At 40.4% G+C, this 21,481-nt stretch overlaps 2 protein-coding genes across 5 annotated transcripts in view; one reads left to right on the forward strand and one right to left on the reverse strand.

The window, feature by feature from the left end:
* The window catches only part of GGACT (gamma-glutamylamine cyclotransferase), a 49,390-nt gene extending 37,815 nt beyond the window's left edge, over nt 1–11,575 (forward strand). The window contains exons 3-4 of one of the 3 annotated variants that reach the window (XR_013392679.1): nt 3,919–4,021; nt 10,676–11,575. The gene's annotated coding sequence lies outside the window, so the exon portion shown is untranslated. Of the gene's footprint in view, nt 1–3,918; nt 4,022–4,757; nt 4,915–10,675 lie in introns of all 3 variants that reach the window. The other 2 variants (XR_013392678.1, XR_013392677.1) reach the window with 2 other exon arrangements.
* The window catches only part of PCCA (propionyl-CoA carboxylase subunit alpha), a 225,965-nt gene that overhangs the window by 18,432 nt on the left and 186,052 nt on the right, over nt 1–21,481 (reverse strand). The gene's annotated exons all lie outside the window — the stretch shown is intronic.

The following is a 21,481-nucleotide window of genomic DNA, read 5'->3' on the forward strand; positions in this document are numbered from 1 at the left end:
GTGAGATTTTAATAATACCAGTTATACACATTGTGGCTGACTTTTTTTGAAAGCGGCTTGGAAACAAATCAATCCACCTGCTGCCTATCATGCTTTGAAACTACAGCGATGTAAAACGTGGGGATAAATTGATGGAATCAATTCCAAATAAATACCGCAGTAAGAGAACAAAACTCAACCAGGTAAATAGCCGCACTTGAAAACATTAAACACAATGAATTATGGGTTTGATCTTTCTCTACACACGAGTGGCAACAACAACAACAGAAGGGCCACACAGTCCCCCTCCCCCACTTTACAGTCCAGCTTTTTTTCTATGAAGTCCACAGGATTCTGAGAATCCAAGCTTCCATTTTAAAAAGAAGCACCGAAAAATAGCAAAAGTAGACACTATCTTGAATAAGTAACAGTCGGGGGGTGGGGGGGTTGGAATCCAATGTAATTTGCGAAGTTGTTTTTTTCTGGGGGTTTTATGCTAATTTACCCCCAAACTACCAGCAAAACACTATTTTAAAAGTGGAGGGGGGTGATTAAAATTATTATTAGCTTTTAGAAGCTATTTTACTCAGCATATCAACAAAAGTTTTTTCACATCAGGTTTCTTTGGTTTTGTTTTAATCAGAAAATATTGTTCATGCTCTGCAGCCACATCAGTTTTCTTTGGTATGGCATAAGGCTTACCCAAGAGCAGAGACACTGCACTCGGGAATCCAGCAGATGGCAGCAGGTCTCTGTGAGAAATTTGTTCCTCTCTGACCATCAATGGACAAAAGAGGAACAAACATGCTCCTATCACTAGTTTAACCAGCTGTGTTGATAATAAATGTTACAGTTAGAATTGCACTTATGATAATCTAATTTGCATCGAGATCAGCCAGCAGCAGTATGTCAGCTTTTGGATTTTTAAAAATTGAACTTTCACTATTAAAGCAGAATTCTTAGCACTTTGCAGCTTATCGTGCAAATACTGTCAAATCATGTTACCAGCTTTGGTAACCTATGGCAGTGTAGTTTAAACATAGGATCTTCAGGGAGTTTTCTACACTGATCCATCTGCTGTGGAATTCCTGCACGCTGGCGATGGTTCTGGGATGGGCTTTAGCGCACATGATCAAAGCAAATCAAACTGACTTTTTGTACATGTGTAAGTATTTCAATATGTGTAACTATCATGTGCATTTTTCTGCCCGACTTTTAAGATACTGCCTCTTTCAAATACTAAACACTAAAGCCTAGCAGTGTATACACAGTACACCCTAGAAGCTGCACAATCATCAAGTACAAGTTGAGCTTCCTGCGTTGCAGGGGCTGGACTAGATGACCCTTGGGGTACTTTCCAACTCTATAATTCTATGATACAAGAGGGGAAAGGGGCAAACCATCTTTAAGACAACATGTCCATCTTTTTCCCAATTTACTCAATACAGACCACAGGGGTTCTGAAGAGTTTAGTTAAAAAACAACCACCAAGTTATTGTTCTTCAACCGAATGGACTGAAGTCTCATTCACTTTTTGATTGCCTAAATATTAGAATATCCAGTGTGAAGGTAAATGGGAGTTAATAATGAGAGGTCAAGTATCTTAGCCATTTTGAACACAATCAACCAGGAACTTGCCTGGAATCAGACCTACTTAAATTAAATGGTAGCTATAGATCCATGCTCTCAATTGGTACCTGTTCATTTTAGCGAATTCCTAAATCAATAATACATTGCTTTTCTAATCTGATCAAGGCTATATATTGCATTCACAAGGAGAGAAAAAGTTAACACCCGGGGCTGCAAGGCTCTAGAACCAATCCAGAAAATATAGCTTCTTACAGAGAATGTAGGACAAGATACACCTAACAAATCCCATCAGCCAAAGCCTGCACAAGGACTTTCACTTGTGCAATGGAGCTTTTCCTCCTCCCCTGCCTTTGTTCTCCCCAAATTTCCTCTGTGGGTCAGGAGACAACCCCCCCCCCCCCCATAGCATGCAGGGGAAGGGAGGAGAGAACATTCCATCTGGCAAGGTAGTGTGGTTGTGCAGATGGAACATTTGTAATAGTGCAATGTTGATATATACCCCACAGTATAGGCCAGGCGTGTCCAAAGTCCGTTTTGGGGGCCTAATCCGGCCCGCCAGTCGGTTTAATCTGGCCCCTGTGGCAGGTTATTTCCTGGGGGGAAATCCAGGGGGGGGGAAAGCCCAACAACTTCAATCCCCCCCAAAAAGCTCAGCAACTTCAATCCTAAAAGGGCAACAACTTTGGTCGGCCCTCATTCATGTTAACTTCATCAAACCTGGCCCTCTTTGAAAAAAGGTTGGACACCCCTACTATAGGCTCTTCTGGGTATAAAGCCAAGCAACAATAGCTTTACACAGAAATAATATGTGAGTACACTAAGCTGAGCAACCAGGTGGCTGCAAGCATGTTGGGTCTGATGTTTTATCATGTTTTTCATATTCTGTTGGGAGCTGCCCAGAGTGGCTGGGGAAACCCAGCCAGATGGGCGGGGTATAAATAATAAATGATGATGATGATCCAAAGAAATGGACAAAGATTCCACCAAATACAGCCTTTCCAACAGAGTTTACTGATGCCACATCATACATCATAATTAAGTGTCAATATGTGCTTTCCTCATACTGTATACGATTGCTGTCATTTGGAGGAGGAGATGGTCACTGCTCGAGCCTGCATGAAAATTTATTAACACTGTTTGAACGTTGTAAAATGATCACTGACTTGCAGGGAAAGAAACATTTCGCACACACCAAACCAAACTACTAGTGGTTGGGCTAGTTTAAAATTAATGCAGTGATGCCTCCTTTCCTGCCCCAAGGTAGCTTTGAAAAAAGTTGTACACTAGGATCGCCCAAGGCGGACAGTTAGGGTGCTTCCAGATGGGAGCATAATGTAAGCAGCAAGTTTTCTTTTCTTTTTGAAAGCTGGTTGGGTTTTCCCTGGAAAGGGTAAATGCAGGTAAGGTTGTGATGGGGATATGGGTGGGGATTTTGAAGACTACAATGTTATGTTGATGCTGCAAAAAAACTTGCATGCATGAGGATCCTACAATAAACACCTTAGCCCCCAGAAACCTATTTGGGGTGTGTGCAGTACTACTGAAAACCAAAGGGGCCTGAACTACTTAGACTACCCACCATATTGTTTTCCAATGGTATTTTAACTATTTCCATCTTCAGGCTCACAACAGACATTGTTCTGTAAACTGTGGTTTACGTTTTCTTTTCTTTTCTTCAAAAAGAAGGGTTATTGGGTTCCTATTATAAATGGCCCAAATGGCTACACTCTGGAATCTTTCTTTCAGACAAAAAAAGACAACAGCCTTGTTATATGTTTGCAACTAAGGATTTTGATGTGTTTTGATGGCAAATGTTGCCAGAAGAATTGCTATAACCAGTGACAGGCCAAATAGCAACATCTTTGCATGTTTCTTTGCTCTTGTCTGTGTGTTCTGCCATTAAGACGTACAAGTGTCTGCTGGTTTTTAAAGGATATGATCCTTCAGTGAAATTACAGGGCAAATAAAAGCTTTTGCTCCTATTAAAATTCATCTGAGTCACATGGCAAGGCAGAAAAATCTATCTGGGTATACATTCTGCTGTCAATCTAATAAACATTCTGTGCAGAGGGTCTATTTATCAAAAGATAAATTGTAGTTAAAAGTCCTTAATTAAAACTATGGGGGAATATAATTACATCAAATTGCACAGTTTCAGTATTCATAGCAAATACCTTCTACACATACTTTTGAAAATAAAATTAAATAAAAACTTGAATCTTAGGAGGAAATAAATAACGGTCCTTCTTCAGATTGACGATATTCCCTTTTTTTTTGGGCTATGTGTTGTGAATGGTACAATTAGCTTCTGCTTAGATTAAGAGAGATTTATGTTTTTACATTGCCCAGGTTCAGAATCCAATTTCATGTCTTTTCAAAACAGTCAAGCTTGTGGCCCCGTGAATAGTTCAAGTTTTCCAAATTAATCTACAATCAAGAGGAGGCTCTACAGGTAGAAGTAGTATTAGCGAGTAAACTGTCCCAATTGTTGTGCAATAAAAGCTTTCTTCTCTTCATCACCCATCACAGGCCGTTCCAAGCATTCCACTTTTACTATTTTCATATTTTCCTATCTTCTAGATTCCTTTCTCCGCAGGACTCCTGCTTTGCTTGGAATGAGATGTGAGAGTCAGTAAGCCAAATGCTTTCAAATGCAGGCCTTTGTTATTGATGAGCTGTTCCCTTTCCTTTTGTATTTGTTTATTGTTCTTTAGTCTGTTTGGAGGTGGGGGAGAGAACTGAGCTATTGTAATCAAAAAGTTAAAAAAAGAAGATGCAAACTTCTCCGGAAAGGTCCTTTGGGAGCACAGTTGAGAACAAATGACCCCTGTGAACATAGGATGGCAAAGTAATACAGAAAAGGGTTCCCTTTTTATAAGTTCTGATGGAAGATTCCCCCCTCCAAAAAACATTCCTTTGTAAAATAGTTTCTCAAGGTTGAGAAACAGCCTGACCAAGGGGTGCCTGTGAGCTGCAGAACACACACCAAGGATGTTAACATGTGGACTGGTTTGATGAGAAGCGCAAAGCACTTTGGAAGACCAAAACAACTGAACAAGGCCTGGCCCTGAAACAAAGATGACTGGAAGCTTACAAATATCACCAAATTGCCATCATTCCATTTTTACTATAACCGGAAAGTGACAAAGCTTTACATAAATAAAATGGAGGCTTTTTTCTTTGTGAAGGTGAGTGGCTGTGTAAGGCATCACAGCGTTAGAAGGGACCCTGAGGATCATCTAGTCCAGCCCCCTTGCAATGCAGGAATATGGGGAGTGAACCTGCAACCTCGCTGTGATCAGCACCACGCTCTAACCAGCTGAGCTATCAAAGCAATTGCAGAAGGTAAGACCAGTAAGGTCTGCCAAAAGCAGACTACCTCTCAAAACCTTAAATGAGGCACATCCTATATTGCAGAGGCCAAATTTGCCAATCACAATCTACTTGATAAAAAAAAATTGGCTCTGAGACTCGCAGATCCCCAAGGTTTTAAACAAAAATATTTTCCAGCCCAACTTTGGGTGCCAGGGACTGTACCAGTCACCTTTTACAAGAAAACTACCTGCTCTATATCACAATTATACATTATATGCATAAGACCATAGACAGTAGTTTTAGCAGCTTCCTGCTAAAACTATTGTCTATGTTTCTTGGGGTAGTTGTATTAGTCTGTTGCACTAAAAATAAGAATAATTTTAAAAAGTCTACTAGCACATTAAGATTAAGGGTTGGGTTGCATAAGGCAGGCATAGGCAAACTCGGCCCTCCAGATGTTTTGGGACTACAGTTCCCTTCATCCCTAGCTAACAGGACCAGTGGTCAGGGATGATGGGAGTTGTAGTCCCAAAACAGCTGGAGGGCTGAGTTTGCCTATGCCTGGCATAAGGGCTGAATCCAGTGAAGTGATTGTACATGTGGAATGATCTGTGACTTCCCAGTCTATTCTGGAAGGCTGGGGAAACCTTCAGAACAGATTTGCAGGTGCAAGAGGAAGAGATGGAAGGGGTCATTCTGTTGCATGAGCAGATGTTGTTCCACCTGTGCAATGGCGTTTTTGGATACAGCCCTAACGTATTTTATTGTAGCATAATTTTTCATAGGCAAGAGTCTTCTTCAAGAGATTCATGTTCCTCTTAAGCCTAAAACAATAGAGTAGAACTTCTTTATTAGTTCTGATGCAACTGCTCCAGGCTTGCGTCTCTTTTTGAAATTCCTTTACCTGCGACCTGAGGATAACAATAAATGTATCTAGTCCACAAAATGTTATGCAACAATGAATATGTTAGCCCACAATGTTTTTAATGTGTAACAAGATTCTTTGTGCTACAACTGTTTAACTTTAAGCAATGTAAGTCCAAAGATAACTCCACCTTGATAATTTTTTAATGTTTTAAAAATGAATTTTTTTGAGTGGTCAGTGTTTAAAGTCCCAGGTTGCATTCATCTTGCAGTGGAAGATCTTTTGTGGATCCATAGATTTATTTATTTTTCTGTTTCATAAGTTCTTTAAGTAACAATGAATGGATGGCAATTGCAAGTACATTAAAGCAAGCATGGCAGTCTCAAAGTTTTTTTTGTTTTGTTTACTAACAACATGCAAAAGAAGCATTACAAATTAGATCATTCACTTGGGCAGAAGCAAACAACATGGTGCTCTCCTGATGGCTATGCTAGCTGGGGCTGATGGGAGAGGAGTCCAGGAAAACCTGAATGGCACCATGTTAGCTACCCCTGCTCTAGGTGAAAACTGAAAATTACCCCTATGCAAAGGATCCTAATTTGCAAAGGGGGAAAATTCCAATTCAAAACTTTCAGGAAGTGTCATTCCAGGGTGTCATTCCAAGTGACACCCATTCTTACTGGCTCAAAATACTCATAGGCATCATAAATATATTGGTTCGCTGCCACCTGGGCACTGAAATTAGTGCATTAACTCTGTAATCTTCAACATTGTTACTCAGAAGTTCCTCTAAATTCAGTGCAACTTAATAAGTGCATCTTTAATAAGGGTGTTTGCTTATGTCTAAAGTTTAAATTCTCATAGAGCATGAGATCTCTTTATACATCAAAGTTCTCCTCATATATTGGGTTAAAAACAGTCAATTGTCTCCCATCCCTCAGCATTATGGACTCTGGAAACATTTTTTGGGGGGAAATTTCTATGATCATGGCAGTTTTAAAAATGTACTGCTTAGTCAACAAATTAGAATTTGACTTTTATAATGGAGTTCCCAGTTCCTACATTATTAGCATGTCTCTGGTAGACAAATGAGTTGTAGTGCAGTTGTGGCACAATAATCCCTGGTTTAAGTGGGAGAAACAAATCCCTTATGTAATAAAAAAAAACACCCTGTGGCAATACAAAAGGGATTCCTAAAAATTGAATATTTAATGGATGAGGGATAGAAAGGAGAATGTCACCACTTCTCTAGTACAGGTCCTAGCAACACAAACTTAATTAAAATAGCAATTAATGTTGCTCACACTTCCCACCTTTAAATCCACCATGTAATATATAACACTCTAGTGGGGAAAAACTCCCCAATAAAGATTAAAGCCTCACAAAACAGATTCCTTCCACTTTAGGTTAAGGTTGAGCAGTCAGAGTCAAAAGCATACAGAAATAAAGCTTGTAGCTGTCCTCCTTGTGTGGAATTACAACACAGCCGGACAAGGTAAAATGAACAGATAACAGTTAGACAGCTGTCTGAATAGCAGAGCTCTGTACATCTGCAGTCACTGGAGCAGCCTGTTAGCATAATGCTTTGACAACTCCATCAGCGCAGTCTCAAGGTAGCTGTCAATCAGGATGCATCATTTAATACAACCGCACTCGGAGGATTTTCCTCCTATAAACCACATGACAGCGTAACTACAGCTCTATTTACACCGGGCGTCTACTTCTGTTTACAAGGCTCTCGTAATTAGAACGCATGCAACAGGCCGCAATATTATTTGGATCTCCACTTTGCCAGGCTGCCATGCAAAGTGTGATCTTGCTTCACAGAGTCATGCTAAATGACAAAAGCTCTATTTTTCTTCAGCCTCTGTGCTCAGACAGCACTTCATTTGCAGCTATCTATAATTAGATTAATGGTGTAGTACAGCACAAAGCAGGCCCACTTCACATCAGATAGCATATGAATTAGGACAAACACTTATTTCAATTCCAGGCAGAGAAAGCAGTGACTGGGGTATTTAGCATACCCTTTATGGTGGAATGAGATGTTAATTGTGTACCATTTACCTCTAAACTGCTTGCTTGTTGTATAAATCACTGGGCTAATTGATGCAGAGATAGAAACGTAGCCACAGGCAAGAAATCAAGGGAATGAGAGCTGAAGATGGTGGATAAAGGATTATCCGGCAAAACTACATGGAGATGAGGTTCCTTTGAAACCTGCTCATGAGCTGAAGACTTCTTGAAAAACTACAAAAAAGTGCCACACTGATGTGTTGAGAAAGAGTTTACCTCATGGCTTAGAAGCAGTATCTTTAAAGGGAGGGGGTGGACTTCCACAGAGAACTCAATTAAGACATGTGTTCAATGATTTCTGGCAGAGTGGACGTGCTAGTCTGTTGTAGCAAAACCAACAAAGAATCCTGTGGCACATTAAAGGCTAATGGTTTTATTGTGGTATAAGCTTTCATGGACTATAGCCCACTTTATCAGGTGCGCGAAGAAGGCTGCTGCCTACGAAAAATGGTTTTTCTTTAAGCCACCGCGGGTAGAATATTGTAGGCAAAACTGAGCTTGGGTTAGGAAATTAAAAAATAAAAATAAATGTAATAGCTAAACTTTAAAGCAAGGCTCACAAAGTTAAGAAATGCAAGTGTTTCCCCAAACAGAAATACAAATTCCTGTGTTGACTAGAATTAAGGATGTCCCAACATCTACAAAACTCTCAACCTGGGCAGAAACAAACCTGATTGTTAAAATACTAACGGCTCTAAGCAAAAATATTATTTGTAAATAAGATAATGTAGTGTGGGGAGATTAAGGGGAAGCAATACATCATGATTTTGGTGTACCACATCTCAGAAAGGCCTATTACCTACAGATTGTCAACAACCTTCCAGCAAAATGTGTTGTTTCACTAACAGTTGAAGTTTCACACATTGCACTTTGACTTCATGGCGGTAGACTGTAGAAGAATGCATGATTATCATAATGTCTGATGGGAGGGGTGTTTCCTCATATATTTTGCCTACCCAATCTTATGTCTGTAGTAGAACACACACACGACTTTACAACATTAGTCAAACAAAATTTTCCTACTTCAAGACTGGGGGGGGGGTATATGTAAAGAGGGGAGAAATACATGGAAAACTAAATGAAATGTTGAGCTTAATTGTGTGATAGCATTTGGACATCTAAAATTCCTTGATTCTTTCTCCAACTTCAAATCCATATTCAAATCCAAGGCAGCCCTGTTTAGGGAAGCTTTCAATGTTTAATAGGTTATTGTATTTTAGTGTTTTGTTGGAAACCACCCAGAGTGGCTGGGGGGACCCAGCCAGATGGGCGGGGTATAAATAAATAAATTATTATTATTATTATTATTATTATTATTATTATTATTATTATTATTATTATTATTTGGTCTAAACAAGAGATAGGATTCACTTCATTGTTAAATACATTATGTTAGCAGGAGGAAAGACCACAAATAATAAAGTAGCAGAAACAGCATATGTGAACCAAGTACATAATGATATCATAGCTGCAAATGTTAACCCTTGGTCTTCAGCTGGTGCTGGCATGGCGTAGCCAGCCAGGTAAACACCTGACCTAGGTTGGGCCACACAAGTGCTGTCAGCACTGCAAAGGGGAGCAGGGAACACACTATTTGTGTAAAGTGATTTAAAACCACTGTAGCTATCAAGAAAATTCCCAGGAAATTGTAGTTTTCAGCAGGTCTGAGTTTGAAAGAGATTAAGTGTCTTTTCATTCAACTACAGTTCCAAGGATCTTTGGCTGAAACTCAGGCATGACCATTTAAAAAGTTTGAGGTTGATATAACATGTAGCCTACGTATAGGCTAGCTATGTGTCTAGGTTTACTACAACTACTACTAATAAGAATAAGAATTTTATTTTTTTTATAGCCTGCACATCTGGCTGGGTTGCCCAAGCCACTCTGTAATCTTCTAGTTCTGCTGCCTGTGTGGGGTTGTAAAAATGAAAATGGGGGGTGGGTTGTCACACATCTGACGAATGTAACTTAGTAAAATAAAATAAAAAAAGCAACCGAAGATAAGGTATTAAACAAATTAACTGAACCTCATGCTGTAGACTGAGGGTAAAGCAAGGGGCCCACATCTGGAACAATGGAAAGCCACTGTTTTAAATGATGTGCCTAGAGTTGCACAATAATATTTCTGGCCCCCACTACAGGGAAGCACACTGAGCAAACAAGAGCATTGCTGTACAATACTTCAAAAGAGCAAATTCAATACTGTGGTCACAAGAATAGACTACTTCATCTGTCAGGCGTATTTTCTAACCCAAATAGCCTCCAGCATCCGATTTCAGCTAGCTTTAGAAGGGAAAAGTGAATGTGTTTTTTTAGGCAGCAACACCCTTCCTCTCAAAGTACATTACATGGATTATGACATCATGGCGACACTGTTTCCCTCCCTTATGTCTTATGAACACAGAGATAGTAAAAAACTTGATGAAAATATTGGAAAATTCCTACACAATGTCCCTTTTGTACCACATAAAAAGAGCCCTGCGACATCAGATCAAGTACCCATCAACCACAGCCTCGTTTGCAATAGGGACCAGCCAAATATTTCAGAGAATCCCTAAAGTGTGGCACACAAGCAACATCTCTCCTTTGTTTGCTCCCAAGGGCCACCATCACATCTTGTTGCAGTGAATTCCACAAATAAATACATTCTATCAAGGGGGTTTATGTGGGGTTGCATTTGGGCTGAATCTACTACCAATTAATTTAATTAGAATACCTTCCCTTGGTACTGAAATTTCTCCCCATCTACTTTCCCCACACCATTCATCTGTTTTTATACTTGTATCATGTTCACTTTGTTATCTTTTGTCTAAACTAAAAAGTCACAAATGATTGACTTTATTCAAACAGGTTCACAAAGGCCTGAATGAACAGGTATGTCTTGACCTGATGAAGAAAGACTGACTGATGCAACTCCGAAGAGGGAGTTCCACAAACAAGATGACACCACAGTGAAGACCCTAACTTGAGTCACTGCAGGAGGGGCCACACCCATTTGCAGAACCAGAAGAAGGACCTCCCATACAGATCACAAAGACCTGGTCTTTTACTTATGGAGAGCATGTTCCAACTTCTAGATCGTATTTCTAGTCTTCTCTGCACTTTTCTAGCTCTATTTTGAGTTAGGATGACCATACTGAGTGTTCCAAATATGACCCTGCCACAGATTTATACAATTTATACAAACTTTATGATACTGGTGGTTTCATTTTCTTGCACATCGAGCTAACTTCAGGATTGAAGTTGTAGGATTTCTTTTTTTAAAAAATGTGAATAACATAGCACTTAGTTTCACTGAATCTCATTTGCCCATCTGTTGACTATTCATTCAGTTTAGAGAAATCTTTTGGAGAGCTTTGCTCTCTGCTTCAGTTTCCACCACCTTAAATATCATCTGAAAATGTGGCCACCTCTTTGCCTCTAGGTTTCAATAGCACTGATTCTAAAATACTTAGGAGACCTAATACAGATGCTTTTAGGAACTGCTGTTGCTCAGCGGTATGGCACGCATTTTGTATATACAATGACGCAAGTGTGATTCCTGGTATCTCCAGGTAGGACTGGGACAGACTCATGCCTGAAACTACAGCCACTCTGTATACACAAAACAGACTGGATCAAGGCTCTGACTTGGGATGAAGCAGGTTCCTATGTTTTCTCCATTGTGAAAAGTGTGTATTTGCTCCAGTGCTCTGCTTCTTGTTCTGTAACTAGTTACCAAGCCATTAAAGGACTTGATCTTTTGCCCTAGTTAAGTTTCACTGTCTTTGGTGAAGGATTTAGCTGGAAGCTTTTTTGGAAACTGTAATTGGTCTCTGTCAGATCACCACGGTCTACCAAGTTATTTGCACCCTCAAAGAATTTTAAAAGATCTAGAAGCAGCCCAATGAAGGATAGAGATATGAAGTTTATTAACAAAAGAGCACTAATGGGCATTGCGGTACATGCTGAACATGCAATTTCTTGATGCGTAGCAATAATTGTTATTGCAAGACAACAGTTTAATACCCAACTAATTTCAGTAGCTCCTCCCAGACGTATCCCACTGTCCCAGGGTCAACATGCAATAAAGGAAGGAATCCTCCTGTGTCTACCATGACACTCAAGTGCAATGGTTGAGGTTTTGTTCACCATGCTAATAAAGAGTGGTACATAATCCACTTTTATCATTAGCAAAGCTGACGACTCCAAAGAAACGTAAGCTATAGCTGCACAACCAAAGGGACTCATGAAATGGAAACAAATAGCAGCAGAAATAAACTATGTTGACTACTTGGAAATAACACCTCCCAAGTGTGCAGCTAGTTGACACAAATGGAAATGCGTGGAGGAAAAAGAGCTGTGAAGCTGTGTAACAGCCCTGTTCCTAATCATTAATCACTTTTTTTCCCTCATGACCATTTAAACTAGCCCATTACAGCCTGCAGCAATAGGGTAACACTCCCATCACTTGCATGTCAGCGATGCTGGTGTTAACAGGAGAAAATATATGGTTTGTTCACTTAGGCTCAAGTCCCACAGCATTTGCTACCTTTAATTGAAAAAGGCAGTTAAACATGAAGTAAATCATTCCATTAGTTTAAGCTGTTTGATAACATCCAATTGATAGTGTCAATATGTTATGCTGACACAATTCATCACTTTAATCGCTCCTGGGTCTATGTATGGAGGAGAGTGGTTGTGAATGAAACACCTGGGTTTCTCTTTCTAGTTTGATAAAAGAAAATGTCAACGAGGACAACTTTTTCACGAAATGAGCCTGCCAATGTAATTAGTAATATTAGACATTCCAAATTCTAAGGTTTTATTCTAAATATATTAGTTAATCCGAAGGCAAATTTGGAAGGACTGAATCATGCAGGACCCTGACACAGGTTACACGCACTGTGGGGTACGAGAGGGTGACCCGGAGGCTTGTGCATCCTTCACTCCTCCCACACATACCCCGGGCAACGCAACCTTCCAATGCAAATTGTGCAGGCCCAGCTTGTGTGAGCCACTCACCCCCTTTTCATGATGAATTAATTGTGCAAGGAATTGTACAGTGCATATACAAATATACCAGGGCTGTACTAAACTAGCTGTCAGATGCCAAAAATCAGAGGCGGATTTAGGGCAGTGCGACTGGTTCCACCACACTGGGCTCCGAGCCTAGGGGGCACCACAGGGCACTGCAACTATGACGTGTGAATTGAGCGGAATGGAAGGCGAGAGGCGGGATGGGCACCAAATTTTGGCCTCGCATAGGGCACCACTGAAATTTGAAAGACTAAAGTCTGCCCTTGCAGTAATTCCTGGTTGGGGGAGGGCGGGACACCATACGCCTCTGGAAGGAAGATGAAGACCAGCTGCCATGGCATGCGCAAGTGAACAGATATAATGAATTTGCCTCAGATAACTCATGGTGATATGTCAATGCACCACCTCCAACAAACCTTATGACCAAGATCATGTGAATTGGCTATGACCAGATAATACAGACTCAATTTGGGGGGGGGGGGGACACCACAAAAACACATGTACTGTACAAATCACTTGGCTATGAAATATAAAATGTACTATGAGACACTGGATAAAGGTTGATAAAAGACTGTAAAACACTTTGGCAGATTTAAAATGGCACTACAAAAAATGATGCCGGGGGTAGGTCAGATGAGAGTTCAGTGTGCTGAGCCTTAATGTAGCACAGGAAAATAGGTTGCACCCTGCCAATAAAGACAAAATGTACAGGCAAAACGTGAATCTCAGCTTGAATCTGGTTAGCAATCTCTTCAGTACTTTAAAGATTGGGGTTTTTGCTTCCATTTCATATTATCAAAAAAGTGAAAATTTGCTATATACTTTTGAATATCATTGCTGCACAATGGTTTTACATGAAGCAACAGCAATAACAACCAATTACACAGGAGTATATTAGAGAATTCAGATGTTTTGCTTGAAATGAACCAGTGAACCTAAACTCTTATTAAGAATAGGAAGAGCTTTAATAGTTGGATCATCAAAGATGCATATACAACATGGGATAAATTTCTGTTGAACTTTACATAGTTTAGCTACTGCATGTTGTTCCTTGCTTAATCTACCGTATTTTTTGCTCCATAAGACGCACCTGACCGTAAGACACACCTAGTTTTTAGAGGAGGAAAACAAGAAAAAAAATATTCTGAATCAAAAGTTGTACTAATCTATTTAATAAACTACTGGTATATAAAAATATTTCAACCATGTAAAGTGAACAGCAGTCAGCAGAGGCATTAAGAACCATCATCACTGTCATTAACAAATGAAGAGAGACTTTAAGGTTCGAGTTCTCTTCTAGCCTTCTGTGAACCCCAAGAACTCATCAGTGCTAGAGTCAGAATTTATGAAGCTCAGTTGCTCACAATCACTGACATCACTTTCTTCGCTATCTTCATATAAGATACCATCTTCATTTCCATCCAAAGCATTGCTAATGCCACATTTTTTGAATGACTGTACAACAATTTCCTCCTTCACCGAGTGCCATGCACATTCACAAACTTGAGTGATAGTGGGCCTCTTCATTCGTCCAGTAGGTGTCAGATCATGATTACCAGCAGTCATCCATTTGTTCCACTCTTCTCGCAAAAATACCTTAAATGGCTTGTTGATGGAAACATTTAGAGGTTGCAACTGGATGGTAAGACCTCCAGGAATTACAGCTAGATGAGTCTTCACTTCTTTAAAGCACTTTTTTGTAGTTTCGCTAATATGTACTCTAAACTGGTAAAGTACTAATAAGGCAGGTTTTTTCAAAAGCCCTCCAGGACATTTGGACCATACTTTTTCAACCCATACTCTCATTCCATTTTCGTCCATCCATCCTTTCTCATGAACATGTACAACTCCTCTTGGAATCACTTCTTTTGGAAATGTTTTCCTTTTGAAAATTAACATGGGTGGCAATTTGGTGCCGTCTGCACAGCAAGACAACACAACCATGTAATGGGTTTTCTCATGTCCGGAGGTTTTCATGGCGATAGTTTTGGCACCTTTCAGATCAACAGTCCTATTAGATGGCACATCAAAGGGACTTCATCCATATTCCCAATCTGGCCAATTTCAAACCCATTTCTCTTCCTAGCATCAATTACAAATTTATGAAAAGACAGAATCTTAGATTCATATTCTTCTGGCATTTTTTTGTGAAATTCTAATTTTGGTGCGCATAGCAAGGCCACATCGCCTCATAAATCTGTAGCACCATGATGGTGATCCAGTAAAATTATGAATCCCTTTCTCTACAGCAGTGCATTTGGCTTCATATATTATCATTTTTGTAGAGACTGAGAAGCCATTATTTCGGTGGTTTCTTTCATGGCCACGTCCAACTGTGGCCACTTTGCAGCATTTCCACGAAAAGTGTGCTTACTTTTATCTGCTTTTTGCAGCTGATCCTCCTGTTTCCTCCACTCTCACCATTTTTTCCAGTTGGAGGTGGCCCAAAATGTCTCTCCGCTGCTCTGTTTCCATGCTCCTTAGCATATTTTACTACCTCTGGTTTAAAAGGAATCTTATATGCTAGTCTTTTCTGCTTTATCATCCTTGTATGTAGAATGTACACAAGAATGCCCACACAAGTGTCATCCCAAGGGGGCAGTGTGAGCACCCATCCCAATGGGGCGGCCAAGCGCGGGGGTGGAGGGATTACACAGCTCCTGCTGTGCTTGCTTTACACCCGTGTAAGCAGCTCCTTTCCCGCTTTGCTGCTTTAAAGTGAGCCACGGAGGAGGGACGGATGGGAGCCATGGCTCCCGTCCGTCCCTCCTTCACGCAGCATTCGCTTCATAAGACGCACAGACATTTCCCCTTACTTTTTTGGAGGAAAAAAGTGCATCTTATGGAGCGAAAAATATGGTATATGTTTATATATACACAATTATTTATGAACCAAACTCAAACATTTAAATTTTTTACTTTTGGGGGAAGATTACATAAAGTTGCAAATATAAGTGCATTTGTAACAAGAGAGTTTTCAACTCTTTTCTTCCCTGCTGAGCCAGTCTCTAAATTGAAGCTCTTTCTGCCAAGCATTTCACATTAAATTATGGAGTTTTCTCAAGGGCTAAAGAAAACAGTTATTAAGAGTGTGAGCTTTGGCCGTTATTTCACAAGTGAGTTAACCTCCATCCTCAGGGCAATATTTTGCAGCTGTTGTTTGAAGTGAGTCAGATTTTTGTTTTTGTTTTCCAATTAGACTTAATTTTAGTGTATAACACAGCTACAAACACAGTGCACAGAGCGGCAACCTATTTTCAGGGAGTCATCTTCCCCCTCCCTGCTCCAGGTAATTAGAAAATTACATCTGATCATCTGATATTGATTTGGTCAACCAAAACTGGAAACGTCTGGGAGGTTGGGCAGTAAGGAAAAGGCTGGCATTTCAGTATTTAATTGAATATGAGATATGTTTATGTATTCTGAACCAACAAACAAAAATATAAGGCCAAGAATCAGTTCTGATTTATGCATTAATGCTTTTCTAATGCATTTATTATTTGTTTTACTGTATGGCATTTTAACATGTATTTGTCTGCATATTTTTTAATATTTTACATAAATGAAATGCTATCAATTTTCACATCCTTCACAGTTCAGCTGACTGATAAGTCTAGGAAGCAATAACAATTTGAGGCCTGACACCCATCATCTTAGTGTTGAGCAGGCTAGGAGTTATTATCATATGAACACATGCTACTTGCACAGTATAGGAGAGGATCTTTGAGCAAGTCATGACAACCCGATATATCATTATAGACTATGTGCATGCAAGGAATATTTTGCTTATTTATTTCTTACATTTATATACCACGTAATACCGGAATAATTTTAAGTGATTTACAAAAGATAACCATTCCTGCCATATCCATATAACAACACTAAAACACAATAGTACCATATAGTACACTAAAATCCTAAAAAGACAAAGCAGCACTTTAATTACCTCTTAAGAGTCCTCTACTTCAAGAGAGGAGACCCACATAGGAACTGTATCTCTCAGGAGCAGCGCTGGCAATGCCACAAAATCCTATCAGATGTGGCAAACTGCTCTTATCAAGAAAGAGTAAGTTTACTCTGAGTTTTAAAAAGCTAACTTGAAACACTTTGTTTGTGGATTGAACTAGCCTCATGATATCAAATAATTCCTGACGTTTAAATAATCAGTAGAGTATAATTAAATAACTACTCAAACTCAATTAATTTATCCTCTGCTCCACTTAGTTTAAAGATGGGATCAATATTATTTACCCTACCTGACAAACCTGTCTCCAGGCTTCACACAAGATTGATTCAACACCAGCAGGTAGTTATCAATTAATGTATTTTGCAGCAGAAAATGAACACAATCAATATTCAAAAAACACATGCTTTGCAGAATAGGAATGGTTACTGAAGTGAGTACTGAGTTTCACTCAAAAATCTCCTTCTATGAAGTTCATTGACCCTTTGCATTGCAGCATTTTCGCTAAATATAATAGGATTACAGTGATACCTTCTTGTCTATTTGCCTGCCACACATCGTTCTGGGGTGGGGAACAATCTGGTTCTGCTGGAAGTAGTCTAGTACAGTGATAACTCGGGTTAAGAACTTAATTCGTTCTGGAGGTCCGTTCTTAACCTGAAACTGTTCTTAACCTGAGGTACCACTTTAGCAAATGGGGCCTCCCACCGCCGCCGCCGCACGATTTCTGTTCTCATCCTGAAGCAAAGTTCTTAACCCGAGGTACTATTTCTGGGTTAGCGGAGTCTGTAACCTGAAGCGTCTGTAACCCGAGGTACCACTGTACAGGCGGTGAAGCACAAGAAAACCCCAACACACTTGCAGCCTTTTGTCACACCAAACATAATCACAACACAACAGGATCAGAAAGCCTGTTAGTGTTCGTTTACGCTCACAAAGTTGTTCAACTCCAAGTCCCATCAGCCTCAGCAAGAACGGGCAATGGTCAGGGATGATGGGAGTTGTAGTTCAGTAACATGGATGACCATAGATTTTCCAACTCCTAAGTTTACACAAAATTTAACAATAGTATATAGAAATGTTTATAGGGTTGTATCCATGTAAAGCCAACCAACAATAATAGAGAATTAACAAAAATGTTATTGTCAACAGTTTGTAATCCTATGCTACTGATCATTTATTGAATGGATCTGGATACTACTATATAAATGCATATTTTTATCTAGTTATGACCAAGATTTGCATAATCACACTCATTGGGAACCAAACCACAGAAAATAATTCCTCATGCTGAGGGATGGTTTTGGATCGTGCTTCCTCCAATGTTAGAAACTCAGATATATAAGCTAATTGCCGAATGGCACCTTAAACCTGGGTTGTGGTTGCCGCATCAGAAGGTCTAGGCGCTATTTGCCCCCCAATGAATTTTTTTATTAGTATTACTATATTTCATTTCTACACTACTTTATATTTTAAAGAAAAAATATCAAAGTGGTTTACAACACATTAAAACATCAAATAAAACAGAATCCAGAATAAATCCAGAATAAAACAAATTCAAGGAAAATTTTTCAAGTGGCCTTCATGTCAATATAAAGGCACTCCTCCACAGACACACCAAGCACTCCTGCTTTTTTAAAAATAGGCTCCCCCACATCTGGTAAATATAAACTTGGCTCTACACCTATTCAGAGAATGGTGAGAGCTGGGTTGAGACAGCAGCCAGAACCAGGGGACACAAGGCAACAGGAAGAACCTAGAGTTTGGAGGGCTTCTCCACCAAATATCAGTAAGGTAAAGGTAAAGGGACCCCTGACCATTAGGTCCAGTCGTGACCGACTCTGGGGTTGCGGCACTCATCTCGCTTTATTGGCCAAGGGAGCCGGCGTACAGCTTCCGGGTCATGTGGCCAGCATGACTAAGCCGCTTCTGACGAACCAGAGCAGTGCACGGAAACACCGTTTACCTTCCCGCCGGAGCGGTACCTATTTATCTACTTGCACTTTGAAGTGCTTTCAAACTGCTAGGTTGGCAGGAGCAGGGACCGAGCAACAGGAGCTCACCCCGTCACAGGAGCGGTACCTATTTATCTACTTGCACTTTGAAGTGCTTTCAAACTGCTAGGTTGGCAGGAGCAGGGACCGAGCAACAGGAGCTCACCCCGTCACAGGGATTTGAACCGCCGACCTTCTGATCGGCAAGTCCTAGGCTCTGTGGTTTAACCCACAGCGCCACCCGCGTACCAAATATCAGTACTTGAGCCTTTATTTTTAACTTCCTATAAATGACCTAGAGTTAGGGGTAAGCAGTGGGGTGATACAATTTACCATTGACACCAAACTGTTCAGAGTGATAAGAAGAGAATGGAATTGTGAGTAGCTCAAGAACGATCTTGCCAATCTGGGTGAATGGACGCTAAAATGGATAATGTGATTCAACTTATTTGTGAAGTGATTTCTATGGGACATAAATGTGACTACTCTGTCTGGATCCAACCAACTGGGTTTTTAACTTTCTAAACACGATGCGGTGTCTGAAAGCATACTGAAAACTACTGGCTTACCTTTGTGTTCTCTATTATCACATGCTCACAATCCCTCAGAAAGAGGAACTCATTTATATTACAGGAAAATCAATACTTCTTGCCCCCTCCCCCCATTTTTAGATTAGATGAGATGGCCCTATTTGCTGGGCAGATCCTGTTCACCGTTCCTTATAATGAGTCAAAATGTCAAGCCTCTATATGAGAAGTTCAATTGATTCTTGAAACACATTGTGAACTTGCTAATAATTTAAAGACATGGAAGGGCTCTTTAAAACAGCAGCTCCAGTTTTACAAACAAAAGCAAGCCACCTGAGACCAGAGAGGACAGGATATGAGCTACTTATAGCAACCAGTGAACAAGAATAGCAGGAAGGCTGCTTATTTTGTTGTAGCAAAGGCCTTTGAAGCAAACAATTTATTAAACATCATAATAGTCGAAACAAAATCTTTGAAGGCAGGTTATCCTTCTCTACACCACGTCCCGTTGCGAGAGAATTGCTTCCTTTTCCTTTTTGGGTTTTTTTCATTTGTGACACTGACACCCAAATTATTTTCCTGAGCAACTTGTGTGAGCTGCTCCTTCTGATGTTAACAAGAATAATCGATCCAAGCTCTCTCTCTCTCTCTCTCTCTCTCTCTCTCTCTCTCTCTCTCCCTGTGTGTGTGTGTGTGTGTGACAGGTTTAACTATTTCAGAAGCATGGCGACAACAGCAATTGTGCTGCTTTCCCAGCAACTGGGATATAACTGCAATAAATAAATATTGCCTTCATTGAAAAGGTAGCATCTATAACATAACAGCACAGTGAGATCATTTCAATATGACTTCGTTTTTCATATTTTAATTAAAAAGTGACTATTAACACCTTTAATTTACTAGTAGTCACATTTTATTTGTTTATTCTGCTGATTAAAAACATTTCTCTCTTCTTTTCTCTTCCCACTCCCCTTGTCTCTTGCATAAAACCACCCTTCTTCACCTACCTATCAGTATAACAATCCTCATCAATAAACTCATAAGGAATTGCCTTGCCTTGGCCTTGCCTTGCAGAATCCCAGCCTGGCCACATGGAACCTGGGGATTGAAAGTATTTACTCATTTGTTGTATGCTTCCCTCCAATGAAGCAAGGGCAGTTGAAGGGTGCCTTGCTAGTAACACCCTCACTCAGTTATTTGCTCTCAAATACCCAAGGTCAGAGATTGTTCTGCCGCTGCCAAATATTACTCATTCCTGTCCCTCTGTTTCTCTTGTCTCTCTATAGGCTGCACTCCAGGTTCAGTGCAATGCACAACATCAGTGTAGCCTGCCTGCCTGGATTGGCTCTACCCATGCCAAGGAGTTGGTTATGTTAACTTGGATGCTGGAGGAACAGCAGCTGGGTCGCTATATACAGTCATACCTCGTGATAAATATGCTTCAGGTTGAGCGCTTTCAGGTTGCACTCTGCGGCAACCCGGAAGTAACGGAGCGCGTTACTTCCTGGTTTCACTGCTCACAGGTGCGCAGACAGTCAAAATAACGTCACACGCATGTGTGGAAGTGGTGAAACGCAACCCGCGCACGCGCAGACTCGCTGTCGCGTATTACTTTCTGTTCAGGATGCGAACAGGGCTCCGGAACAGATCCCGTTCGCATCCCGAGGTACCACTGTATAGTCTTTGGTGTTTGTACTTCTTTCATTTCCTTTTCATGCTCAAGAGCACATACAACCCAAAGATGTGCTGACTTTAAGGCCATGTGAGCTGGCTTCTGATATGGCAGGAATGTAAGACTGTCTTGTCCATTGTACATGACATTAAGTTGCAAATCATGTACCACCTCAGTCAGAAACAGCTGAAGATTCCTTGAAGGTTGTCTACTTTCAAACAGGCATTCTCTGTCACTAAAGTGGAACCATTTCCAGATTCACACACATGAAAAACATCCAATAGACCAGGAATGGGGAACCTGTGGCCCTCCAGATGTTGCGGGACTACAACTCCCATCATTCCCGATCATTGGACATGCTGGCAGGGGCTGATGGGTGTCAGAGTTCAACAACAGCTGGAGGGCCAAAATTTCCCCATCCCGGTTATAGACTTAAACAGGTGCTTCAGTTGTTTGAAGAATCTGTTTTTCATGGCTCGG

The sequence above is a fragment of the Podarcis muralis genome, chromosome 4, assembly GCF_964188315.1.
Source record: "Podarcis muralis chromosome 4, rPodMur119.hap1.1, whole genome shotgun sequence".
Classification (NCBI taxonomy): Eukaryota; Metazoa; Chordata; class Lepidosauria; order Squamata; family Lacertidae; genus Podarcis; species Podarcis muralis.